We start from the raw sequence: 12,271 nt of genomic DNA, 5'->3' as shown, positions 1-12,271 counted from the left end.
ATGGCGGTCAATCGGTTTCAAATCAGTGTTGTGCAAGGTACGATGACGTAATCAAACAGTGACTTATTGAGGAGCATATTTGCTAAACAGGGAAAGTGCATTGTTTAGAACAGTCTTCTCCACTTGAAAGTATACCGTCAGTTACAGGTGAGTTTATTTCATCATGTCTAAGGCTTCATTATCTTGAAATGGGGAGCATTTTCTTGAAGGCATCTTGTTGCATGAATATTGGATGGAACCCTTCCTTGTGCGAAAATCTGCAACAAATTGCAAGGTAAATTATCCCTAGAAAAAGATGATGCTTACACCGGGCGTTTAACCATTATTAGCGCGCTGGTCCAACCCCTGCAGGAATTTGGTATGGCTTAGGGTCTGTTCGCAATGCAGTTGTATCGCTCCAGTCATGTGGTGTGAGCAACCACGTTTACTTTGAGCATCGATTCGCCCTACCACCAATTCGGAACAAACTTGAGAACGAGGCAAATGGAGGTCAAAGTCATCAAGTATCACTATCCCGAATCCTAACCCTGAGCCTGGGCAGCCGTGGTCATTGTCCACCAGTCATGACCCAAGCCGACCGATAACGCGGAAAACCGTCAGACGACCTCCGCCGGATATGGCAGCAATTCTGCGGTCCGCTGTTGCTATGCTGAGCAGCGGGCGACCACCCCTTTGTTGCCGCTGTAAAGAGTCGATGGCGTGGCCATGGTCCGATGCGTGCTGGAAGTGAGACAAGCCGTTTGCTAAATGGTTCCGCCCGGCCGGCAGTTTGCGTAGCGCGAAGTCGACCAAGGCCGACATGACTTTCCACTTCGATTTTTAATCTCCAGGTCCGAGCTGCGTCACTTCCCTTTCGCCTCAAACGATGGTGTGGAGTCCGCCATCCGTGACTGTCCGCTAAAGACATGCCACCTCAGCACATGAAGGCCCCCTGATGCCCATACACAGCATCCCAGTGTCTCAGGGGTCTTCAGTGAAACCAGCCCGGACGCGTTTCAAAACGGGCATAAAGTGCAAGCGTGCGGGAGCCACGTCGTAAGTTATCATTTCACGCGCCGTTCGGTCCGATTCGAGTCACTCAGCCGGAGCGGACATGAAGTGAGAGGACTTTAACACTCGCGCGGCTTTAGAAACGCGCCGACGATTGCAGCCACAACCGTTACATCATGCCGCTATCAACCACGTTGCACAGCATTTGGTGAGCGACTCCTCTAATATCAAGCATTCACAAACGATTTAACAGGCCGCAGTGCACATTGAACCGAACCCTGCAGGGCACCAGCCGCCGCAGACCATGAACTGGCGCGCGCGGTTCTCCAGCCGGCGGTCCGCGTCAGCATTGGGCGGGTCACTGCCGCATGGCCCACCCGCGCACGTGACCTCGGTGCCGTTTCGCGCCGGGAGCTGCCGTTTGCGAGGGCGTGGCCTTGCCGGCCGCCGCGTGCGATTGGCCACCGCCGGGGCCAAGGCGCTGCTCTGAAACTAGCCGTCCTGAACATTCGGCCCCGCGGCGCAGCGTCTCGGCTGAACGGCGTGCCGCCCTGCGCGGCGCGCGCGCGCGCGGCGATTGAATGGCCATTAGTGGCGGCGCAGTGACCGCCGACGCCCGCACCGTGCCCCCCCCCCCCCCCCCCCCCCCCCCCGGCAGCCCGCCGGCGCCCGGCGGAAACGAACGCCTCGGGCGGCGGCCGTGACGGCCTGGCTCGCCCCGACACGTTGGAACGCGGCGGAACACGCGCGGGCCAGCGGTAGTTGGTGACCGGGGGTTCGACACTCGACGCCGTCGGCGGTGGGTTGATGCGGACGTTAAGGGGTGCCTTCGACCAGGGAGGGGGAGGGGCACTGAAGGTCGTCACTTGTCCTTGCTCCGTTGCGTGCCTTTGCTTCTTTGGGTTAATGGCGACGATTTGGTCGGGTGGAATACGGGATTTTGGAGCAAGGTTACTGTCCCCCACATTTTTGTTCGACCCTGGCGCCTAACTACAGCGTTATACCAGCAACCATGGACGGAGTTGGGTTCTGATTCTATTATGAATATATTTCAACTTTGTGCGAGCCACATACATTCTGTCAAATCAGAAGCATTTGCTTCATGGTTTCTGTATCAGTAGAAGACGATTTCATTATCGGGACGGTACTTCTTTGCCGTTTTCTTAAAAACGGTTTATGAGGGTTCTAGTTTGGCAACCCAAACACGTCATAACTGCGCAATGAAAGTACAATAGTGAGTGCAATAGCGACTTTTGGTCAGCCGAGATCAGAATAGCGCAAGATCATACCAACAAAGCCTTTCTGGAAATTTCGCCGAACAGGATCTGTGAAAGTGCGTAGGTACGTTGCATGCAATGGAAGCAACTGAATACACTGCAATCCAGTAATGCCGTTTTAGCTGTCGATCCTCAGAAAAAAAGAATATAAATGCAATTTATTTACGCTCGTGTGACAATACAATGAAGCAATTTCGTTGCATGTACAACAACCGAACCAAAATAAGGAAAAATATATGGGGATGTTTAGGAGCATACGCAGAGCAAGAGCGAGACGACAGAATGACATGTAGCAACAGTTAACATCTAGGATTAATTTTACGTGGGGTTATTCACTCGTTTCATTATGTCACTCAGGGTTATTATTCACTCATAATATTCAGGGTCTTTCAGGGCTATTTACTGAACGCAAGCTTGGTTTTAGTCATGGCAACACAGCACATAAAAAGAAGTACATCCAATAGGCAGTGTTTCATGAATCGGTTAGATCGTGTGCAGTCTCCCTTAGTTTACTGCATGCAGCGAAATTGTTTAACTATACCACCATGGCACGGAAGCATACAACTTGCACTGACACTTCTTTGTCGTAGGATTAGGTACAAAAACGAGCTTGCTCCCACAAGTTCAGTGTTTTTAGCGGTATTATTCTGACTATTTTGAGTCATATGGCTGGAAACACACAGACTGCCCGCCATATTATCATTGAATTACGATCAAAGCTTTGCGACGACACTGTTTTTGATCGTGATCACTTCCTCAGACCCAACGCACCTCGTAACATGTATGCTGCGGCCACTTGACACCCTGACGCACTTCACCGCTCGTGCATGGTGCGCGCCCGAGGTCTCTTGTGATCGCTTGCTCTGGCTGCTTCTGATTAGATGAATCTGAAGTCGGCAAGGGAGGGAGCCGCCGGTTCCAACTCTTGCTGGACTTGCCTTCGCGAGGCACTTTGATTGTCGCCGCTCTCATGTGAACCCATGTCTGCCGACTGACTTCAGTTTCGACAACCGCTCTGGGTTACAGGGCGGGTGTTCGGTTCGCGCAAACTTCCTGCTGTGCGCGCAAACTACCTTTTCACAACAAAACATCGAATTCTCTTCAGAGGAACGCGGAGGAGTGCGCCCCTTCATCAGGCATTTGCAATGAGGTTACAGTGCAGAAAATGAAGCATTACCGCCACCAAGTTGAATGGCCTTGTTGCGCAGTGACCCACACAGCATCTTTGGCGGAGGATTGCTGCTTGTGCCAGTTGGTTATACTCAGAGCGGCAATGGGCTCGTATCCCACCATCCTTATTCTCCGCGACATCGGACCTTTGCTCATGTATGTATGGTCTTAGATTAGTCACGGCCTCATACAGTGATTTAAACACGCATTATGCCTTTAACTTAGAACTTTTATACTATATTCCCCGCTTCCAAAACATTTCCAGCGCCAAAGTCAGGCTGTTTTACTGCGCCTTACAGACTGCAGTCAAGAAGCAGCATAAGCTGCTTGCATGCTCTTATTTTGTGTCTTTCAGATGTAACTGTTTCCTTCGCCGGTCATTGGCAGAGTCAATAATGACGTTGCTAAACGTTGTGTAGTGTTTTTCCACTCACACCACGCACTGTTTCGAATTTGAATATCATTGTCATTTATTTTGAATATATATATATATATATATAATATATATATATATATATATATATATATATATATATATGCTTACAATTTGAATATCAGAGATCATTCCCTGTGTCAAAATTGGGCCAGCCTCGCTGCCTCCACAAGCCGAGTTTGAGTGTGCGCCATGCTTTCGAAATGTGTACTGGGACTTGCCGCGTAATTTCCGTCTAGTTGTTGATTATTGCCCTTACGGTAGTGAGCGCCAGTTAAGCAGCGTCAAAACTATGAACAAAACAGAGATGACGTTTTTAGGGATTTTCTCTCCTGAATTTCGTCGGGCCCCATGTCCCGTTTGTTGTCACGGACCATGTCGCGGTCCAAAGCGACACCGGACCCGGCCACCTTTCAGGCGAGTCTAAGGTTGGAAATGCTTTGAGCGTTGCGGTATACTGCCCAGCTGCCATGAAACTACCACACTGTATCGCTCAGAGATCTGACACCTGATGGCTGGACCGTATCACTCAGAGATCGAACACCTGAGCGCTGGGCCGCATCGCTCAGAGATCTGACACCTGAGCGTTGGACCGTATCGCTCAGAGATCTGACACCTGAGCGCTGGGCCGTATCACTCAGAGATCTGACACCTGAGCGCTGGGCCGTATCGCTCAGAGATCTGAGACCTGAGCGTTGGACCGTATCGCTCGGAGACCGGACACCTGAGCGCAGGACCGTATCACTCAGAGATCTGACACCTGAGCGTTGGACCGTATCGCTCGGAGACCGGACACCTGAGCGTTGGACCGTATCGCTCGGAGACCGGACACCTGAGCGCAGGACCGTATCGCTCGGAGACCGGACACCTGAGCGCAGGACCGTATCACTCAGAGATATGACACCTGAGCGCTGGAGCTCATGTGAATAGTCACGAATTCCGTCAACCGCCGAGCGTGAGGGAGAAACGCGTGCCTTTAACTTCTTCATCCTTCGACTTTGATTTCATGCGCGCGATGCTCTCGAATTGAGCTAGGATGGGCGGCAAATTCTTCTTTCTAACAGCCCACAGATGTCTTGCGTGGGAAAAAGACTCCAAGGATTGATGCGTGGGAAAAAGACTCCAAGGATTCCCATGCTGTGAACGCATCCTTGCCAGCATGGCATCGGCGGCATCGGCAGCGAATACAACAAATAACGAAATCCTTCACCTTCTTTGAGCCGTCTAACTCACATCACCAGCTTCAGAGGATTCGGAGTTTTGTGTGCCCACCAGTGGTCATGTGACGCTGGGTTGTAGGATAGATGTGGGGCCACTGAATAAATTTTTTTGGAATTTTGAGCTTTTCGTTGTGCTTGTGACATTTAGTCACGTGGAGAGCCTTATGTCCTAAAAAATCTGAGCCGCGCTCTGTTCACATTCCACAAAATTTATTTCTCAATGTCTCTAGCCTGAAATTATCACTAGCTGATATTCGTGTACCACATGCAACAGACAGCGTGGTTGGACCTTCGTTACATATATATATATATATATATATATATATATATATATATATATATATATACATGCGCAGCGCAGGACCGTATATATATATATATATATGTATATATATATATATAGCAACGTGAAATATAATGTATATACTTATTTATATGAACGCAAACAACCAAGGCAGTTGACGGGCCCTTAACACTCAATGACTAACTAAGTAGAATATCTTATTAGGCAAACCGTCAGTTACAGAGCCAATTGTGTATCCCCTCACTCAAGTTTTCTGCATAGCCAGTCAGCACAAAATATATTTCCAGGCGGCTTGGCCTGACTTTATCAAAAGACTTTTGCCTTTAGACACCAGGATAAAGGCCATGTCTCGCAAAATGAATGCTGCCCACAGCCCACTTTACCCGATAGCGTTATTATTAACACGTCAAGTGCTTGATACCTCTCTTAGGATATTACGGATTTGCATGCATTGGTACTCTGACAATGTCTCACGAGCAGAGATTAGGAAGGTCCACAAAATACGGCTGCAAGACCAGTAACCAATACCTTGACAAGGTCACCAGCGAACGAGCTAGGACTCAGAACGTTATATTATTTAAGCTATATCATATTATATTACATTATTGTATGATATTTGACATCAGCCTACACTCCACATGCATGCGTAGCTATTGTGTGGCATTGATCTGAGAGGTAAAACAGTAAGTTAAAAAAAACAACGGAAAGTAATAGGAGATAAAAAAAACACGTAAGCGCACGCGCGCATATATCAACAGTATGGGTCAGCCCTATTGCACAAAAGGGGACCTGGCAGAGCGCTTAAACCATGTTGAATTTAGTCGTTGGATATCCACAAGCAACTCATTAATGAGAGACGCCGCTCGGTATACAGAGGGCTGCTGTCCTGCCGCCGTGCGCACCGCAGGAGGATGGGAGGGGGGCGCAGGTTATGGTCCACGCGGGTAGTTCGGCCACTGGTCCGCGCGTCAGCGTATGTTTGAAGCAAACAGGCAAGACCCTCAGGCTCACCTCGCTCACGAGCTCTGAGTGCAGCGACAACAGTTTGTACGTCATTTATTTGGTGAGGCTTGGCAAAGCGCACGTCATCCCGCGCGCGAGACATGTGGTCATGCTTTCGTAGGTCAGTGACTACCCTGGTAACGAAGTTTACTTTAAGCATCCTGACATCGTTAACAGCTGACCTCTGGCCATGAACCGAAATGCAGCATCTCACGCGCAAGATGACTAGACCCTGCACTATGGTCACCAGCACGGATGCACAAAAACTAAAGAAAGCCTGCAGCTGGTCAGCTTTGGTGTCAATCTGGCAGCATTTTCAATTCACTATGTAAACAGGGCTAATGTCTCATCGTGATGCCTTGCGGCCATCACGATGGCAACGCGGAGATCGGTCAGGACGCCGATGCACTTTTTTACTACACCACTGACGCGTGCGTCCGAATGTCTAGGATAAAACTAGGATTGAACGGTGTGAAGGTGAAATGTATGGCGCAAAATCTTCGGCCGAATAGACAATCAAAAGGCTATACCAGCTAGCAAATGTCAACTTACCGACGCTCTCCTACCCGAGAACTTCCTTTCGCCGGCGATGAATAAATCCAATATTATCCTTCCATTTGTATGGCAGCAAAATAAGTTTAGCACGACATCACGGGTGCTCTGAGCCCACCAAAACCATCACCAGATCTCTCCCTCGGTATCAAATTGGGCCCCTTCTTGCACAAGGCAGGCTAGGAATGTCAATACTCACTGCACATCAACACACTACCCAGCAGCATCGAATTATTCCTGCGCTTGTGGCTATCACGAAGGCAACGCGGTTCATTTCATTCTTGTGTGCTTACTTTTCACGCTGAGAAGACTTGACCTCTTCCGGCTCATTTATGCGCACTTAAGCTTTGATCTTCACTCATCACTGGAATACAAAATATGATATCCTTCTTGCTGGAAACAAGCCAACAAACTCTACTGCACAACTAGTCGTTTCTTCCGCCGCTTTCGCAAGCTGTTGTCAGCGCTGACAAGTAACATACTCGAAAAGCCTGTCGCTCCAGCGAATGCTACGTTCCCAATGATATCGAGATGTTAAGTAGTGGGATCATCCAACAGAAATTTGGGGCACTTGAAATATGTGGTAGATGTCGTCAATGGAAGTGAATGTGTAGAAATCAATTATGTCATTCGATGTAAATTGAAATTCCGTTCTTCCCTACGTGGACGGTTCAAAATCCCAATTGGATTAGAAACATTGCCTATTCGGTTCAAAATTACGTAAGATGTTCAGTTTATTAGCGAGGAACATTATTCACATAGATAAGACAGTAGTCTTAGCCTTTTTCCTCGGAGCAAAACCAGGAGAATGGAGATATAGGTGGGTTACCCAGCTGTATCCCCATTCTCTTAAGATGTAGTTGGTAAACCCAACTTTATCTCCATTCTCCTTTTAGCCTTAGCCTAGGAGGCCTATAGCCTTACCCCGAGGAGTAAGGCTAATGCTACTGTCTTATCTAAAAATATGCCCTTTCAACATTTTTATTTCTCTTGGAAAAACAGCCACATGCTAGCACAGCAGCCGGCACTATTCCTAGATTGCCACATAACCACATGTCTACTGTTGAAGCACCATGCAAATACAAACCTCATTTTTTAGCCAGTCGGTTTGATCGGTTAAAATATTCTGTAAGGCAAGCTCCATTTTATTTTTCTCTAAATGGTTGTGCGTAGATTTAAACGTCTGTGTGCTCCATCGCATGAAATATGCATGCACTGGAAACGCATATTTTCGGAACTTATAAGCGTGTCTCATTCGATATTATGTTTGGCGCTTTCTTATTGCTTGTGACGCTAGGGGGTTTAATTTGACATCATATTGATATAACTATATCTAAAAAACATACCATAATTCTCTAAAATAATGTTGCATCATTCATTTCCACGAACTTAAAATAACAGGTTCTTCTGTTTTAATTCAGCTAAATAAAATTAGACACACACACACACATACATACAACACACCACACACACAACACACACACACACACACACACACACACACACACACACACACACACACACACACACACACACACACACACACACACACACACACACACACACACAACACACACACACACACACACACACACACACGCACACACACACACACACACACACACACACACACACACACACACATATATATATATATATATATATATATATATATATATATATATATATGTAATTTATTCTGTATAATTATGGTAGAAGTATAGGTGTTGATTATATTTATTCACTCGTTTAAATTAATGTCAATTTAATTGAAAGAGCATATTTAGACTTTCCAGAAATAAATATTTTGTTGTCTTTGTCTCCGAATGTTAGTATTTGCACGGTTCGGTTCCTGTCAGCACCATTCTGCGTGTGAATACCTTGAAGACACCGATCCCCACCTCATGATACCGGACAGAAACCGTCAGCACCCGTCGACCCAGCTCAAATAATTGTTTCCGGGCCGATTGTTAATAAGCATTTGTATTGGATGCCGTATAACATAAGACATGCTGCTACTGCGGAAAGTTATGTTGGTTTTTTCTCCTAATAAACAAGTCAATATCTGCATGGCGAACTAATGTAACGAAAACGTTTCGATGAAATTCTCATCGGACCGTGTTTTGCTCTAAGAATATGGATCCTGGGTCAAGAAAAATCCGAATTCCAAAATCACGACTGATTTTCATGCCGAGATTTTGCAAGGCGCTGACTTCAGAACCCGCGAAGTATGATCTCCAGATCCAATGCGCGTGGGTCGCAAGTGCGTGTATTTGGACGCAGTTCATGCGAGGCTCTTAGGCTACCGGGAATGGCCATGCGCGTGTGGCTCGACTTCAAGGGGGTGTTTCACATTTGAATACATTGAGGCAAGCATCATATCTGATTAAACAAGCTTACTTATAGCTATTTTTATGCTTTTTAAGTGGACAAGATTGGTCTTGACAGCACAATTCCCTGTTTAGTAAATCTGCTCCTCAATGCGCCACGGTTTGATTACGTCATCGTTTCTTGCACAATAATGATGAGGGCCACTTGACGGCCACTTGACATCTTGGTATTGCACTCACAAACGCCACATATGGACGCCTCGGCATTTTTTTTTTTTTGCTTTGTTTTGTTTTTGCATTGATCGCCGCATGGCTTATGGAATGGCAGAGTTTCAGTAACGTTATCGTACCGTCGTGGATGCCAAGGTGACTTTGAAATACTCTCCCCTATATACCTTTTCCTATTTTCGCGGACGTATAGCTCAGAAACTGGGGGGGCTTAGGTCTAGAGGACAGGGTTGTAAACAACACCGAAAGGTCTGCAAGATGGCTATTTCAGATCAAAACCCCATGTAAATGTGGAACATTGGCCTTAAAGTCTACAAATTTGAAACATCCACTCGACTTAAACTGAGATAAGCGTAAAACAGATCATTTGCCCGCGAAGCATGGCCAGCTGAAACAAGCAACGAACATAACACTAACGAGGCCGCGTTTTACATAACAGTCGCCATCGCCATGATGCCCTGCTGCATCCTGTCTCCCCTGAACAGACGCGGTCACTGGTTGGCTCTGTCACCAGCACACGCGCCTGCGGCTGGCGGGCAGTGTCCGGAGCACGAGGCATCGCAGCGGTCGCCGCACGTGTGGTTATTCCGGTCTCTCCGAGTATCCAGGCAGCCCGCTGTCTCCGGTCAGTCTGGCTGCAAAGCCTCACGGGCTTTACACCACGTGGCTCCTTTTTAGCGGCGACTGTTCGTTCATCCCAGTGCGTAGGCACGCATTATGCGCGGTGGAATGAACCACTGCAGTTGGTGATATGTATTGCAATAGATACAAATAAGATATATGCCGGGTTACCCCGAAAAAACGGACCGCAACTTTCGATGGAGTTTATTTTGTAGTTTTCTTTTAGAGGTGAATAAAAGTTTGGTTATTACTGGTTGCTGTGTTTATAATATCATCTCAAAACATGAGAGCGTTTGGCTTTTTCTTCTTTATTCTGGAACCTGTGTTCGAGATTACCTCCATTTAGCTCTGCATTTCTCGAGGCGTAGCGCAACTTGTCCATAGCGTCCTTACAAACCGACCAAGGAGCAGCTATGATCTTCTCCCTGATGGTTTCCTTGAGTCTCGTGATGTTGATTGGTCGCCCTGCTTGCACTCTTTCTTTCACGTAACCCAAAAGGAAAACATCTGTGAGGAGAGGCTTAGGTCTGGTCTATGGGGTCGCTAAAGTCTTGGTCTCTAACTCTGCTGAACTGGCTCTCTCATGGTCTAGACCAGCTCGGCTGTACGCTTTCGCGGGCGTCCTAAGTGGCTCGTACGGTTTCCACTGGGTGCACTAAGACTCTCCACGGTCTCATACTTCCCAAAGTGGTCCACCCGGCTCTGAATTCTGCTCATGGAGGGGCCCTCTCACATTCGAACTGATGCACGAAAGTGTCCTGAATCTTCTGGAACAAGCCCGTCTTGAAGTCATGTTTGACGCAGTATATTCTTTGCTTGAGTTCCCATTGAAGTCTAGCTGTGTTCACGTTCAGTACGGACTGACCTGATCCCCATCTTGACTGGAGTACAGACTGACCTGATTCTCAGTTTGACTCCAGTACAGACTCCCCGGCTTGACTGGAGTACGGACTGACCTGATTCTCAGTTTGACTCGAGTATAGACTGACCTGATCTCCGGCTGGACTCGAGTACAGCCTGAACAGGTCCTCCTCTCCAACTATCTGGTCACTCTGCGGTAGCCAAATTTGAACGACTCGGATGTATGATGCTGTGAGCATCTGGTGTACATAATAACATCACAGAAAGCACGGGCTATGTATCTCATCGTTACGAAACAGCATTCTCATAGACCGGGCGGGGTGACAGTGTGCAGTATCACAGTCTAGGTCTTGTTGTGTGTCTGACCGATGTGTTTGAAATATAAGCTAGAAAAGATAGACTTATCAGCTGCTTGCAAGGTTGCGCGTTTCGGCAGCACGTGATATTTCAGGGGCGGTAGCTCACTGGCGTCAGCTATCCAAAACAAGCCAACAGGCGTTGCAGACGCCTCGAGAAAGCCAGGAGTTCCTGAGGCGCTCTGGGTGCCGCCGATGTGGCTGATGTAGGTGCTGGGACGTAGCTGCACGCTGAGCTGGGGCTGTGACGGGGCGTCACATCAGTGACAGCACATCCGGCAGGAACTCAGGCCGACCCGTGCGGCCTGTGGAGCTCCGGCGTGGTGCGGATCACGTGGCTGCGCTCGTCGTCCGCCAGTAACCGGCTGGAGCGGCGCACGCGACCGCGGGGACGCTGATTGTGGGTGACCGTTTCCGCGTGGCCACCAATGTATCCCGTTTGGGGCATTGGGAAGCGCCGTTCATTTACGTTCCACCAGCACCTATCCGTTCCGTTGTCAATTCATTATTACGCCTCGTGTGCCATTGCGTTCCGTGCGCATGAACTAGTTCCCCGAGGGAACTGCAGATCTGCGGTCGTACTCGTGGCCTTTCACGCCGAAATCGTGCATAGAGCTATGCGACTACGCTCGTCACCACACAAACCACTTCATCGCACCGCTCAAATCCGCGTTTTTCCGGCACGGCCCCCACCTGGGCCACCTGCGCGCGAGTCGCGTGTTGCGTAAACTCGGCAGTCCCAAGACCCAAACCAATGCCACCTGCGGAACGGGGGCGAAGGAGCGCCGTGGGGGGTACCTTCTGGCCGCCGCCCCCCCCCCCTCCCTGACCCGCGCAGCCCGTGGCCGCCGCCGACCGCGACTGACCCTGGCCACTCGTGGGAGGTATAAAGGGGCTCGGGTCGGAGTGAAGGTACCAGTTCACTGC

Source organism: Pollicipes pollicipes, unplaced genomic scaffold, assembly GCF_011947565.3.
Source record: "Pollicipes pollicipes isolate AB1234 unplaced genomic scaffold, Ppol_2.1 Scaffold_2555;HRSCAF=2994_pilon_pilon_pilon, whole genome shotgun sequence".
Classification (NCBI taxonomy): Eukaryota; Metazoa; Arthropoda; class Thecostraca; order Pollicipedomorpha; family Pollicipedidae; genus Pollicipes; species Pollicipes pollicipes.
Note: the sequence above shows the minus strand (reverse complement) of the source record.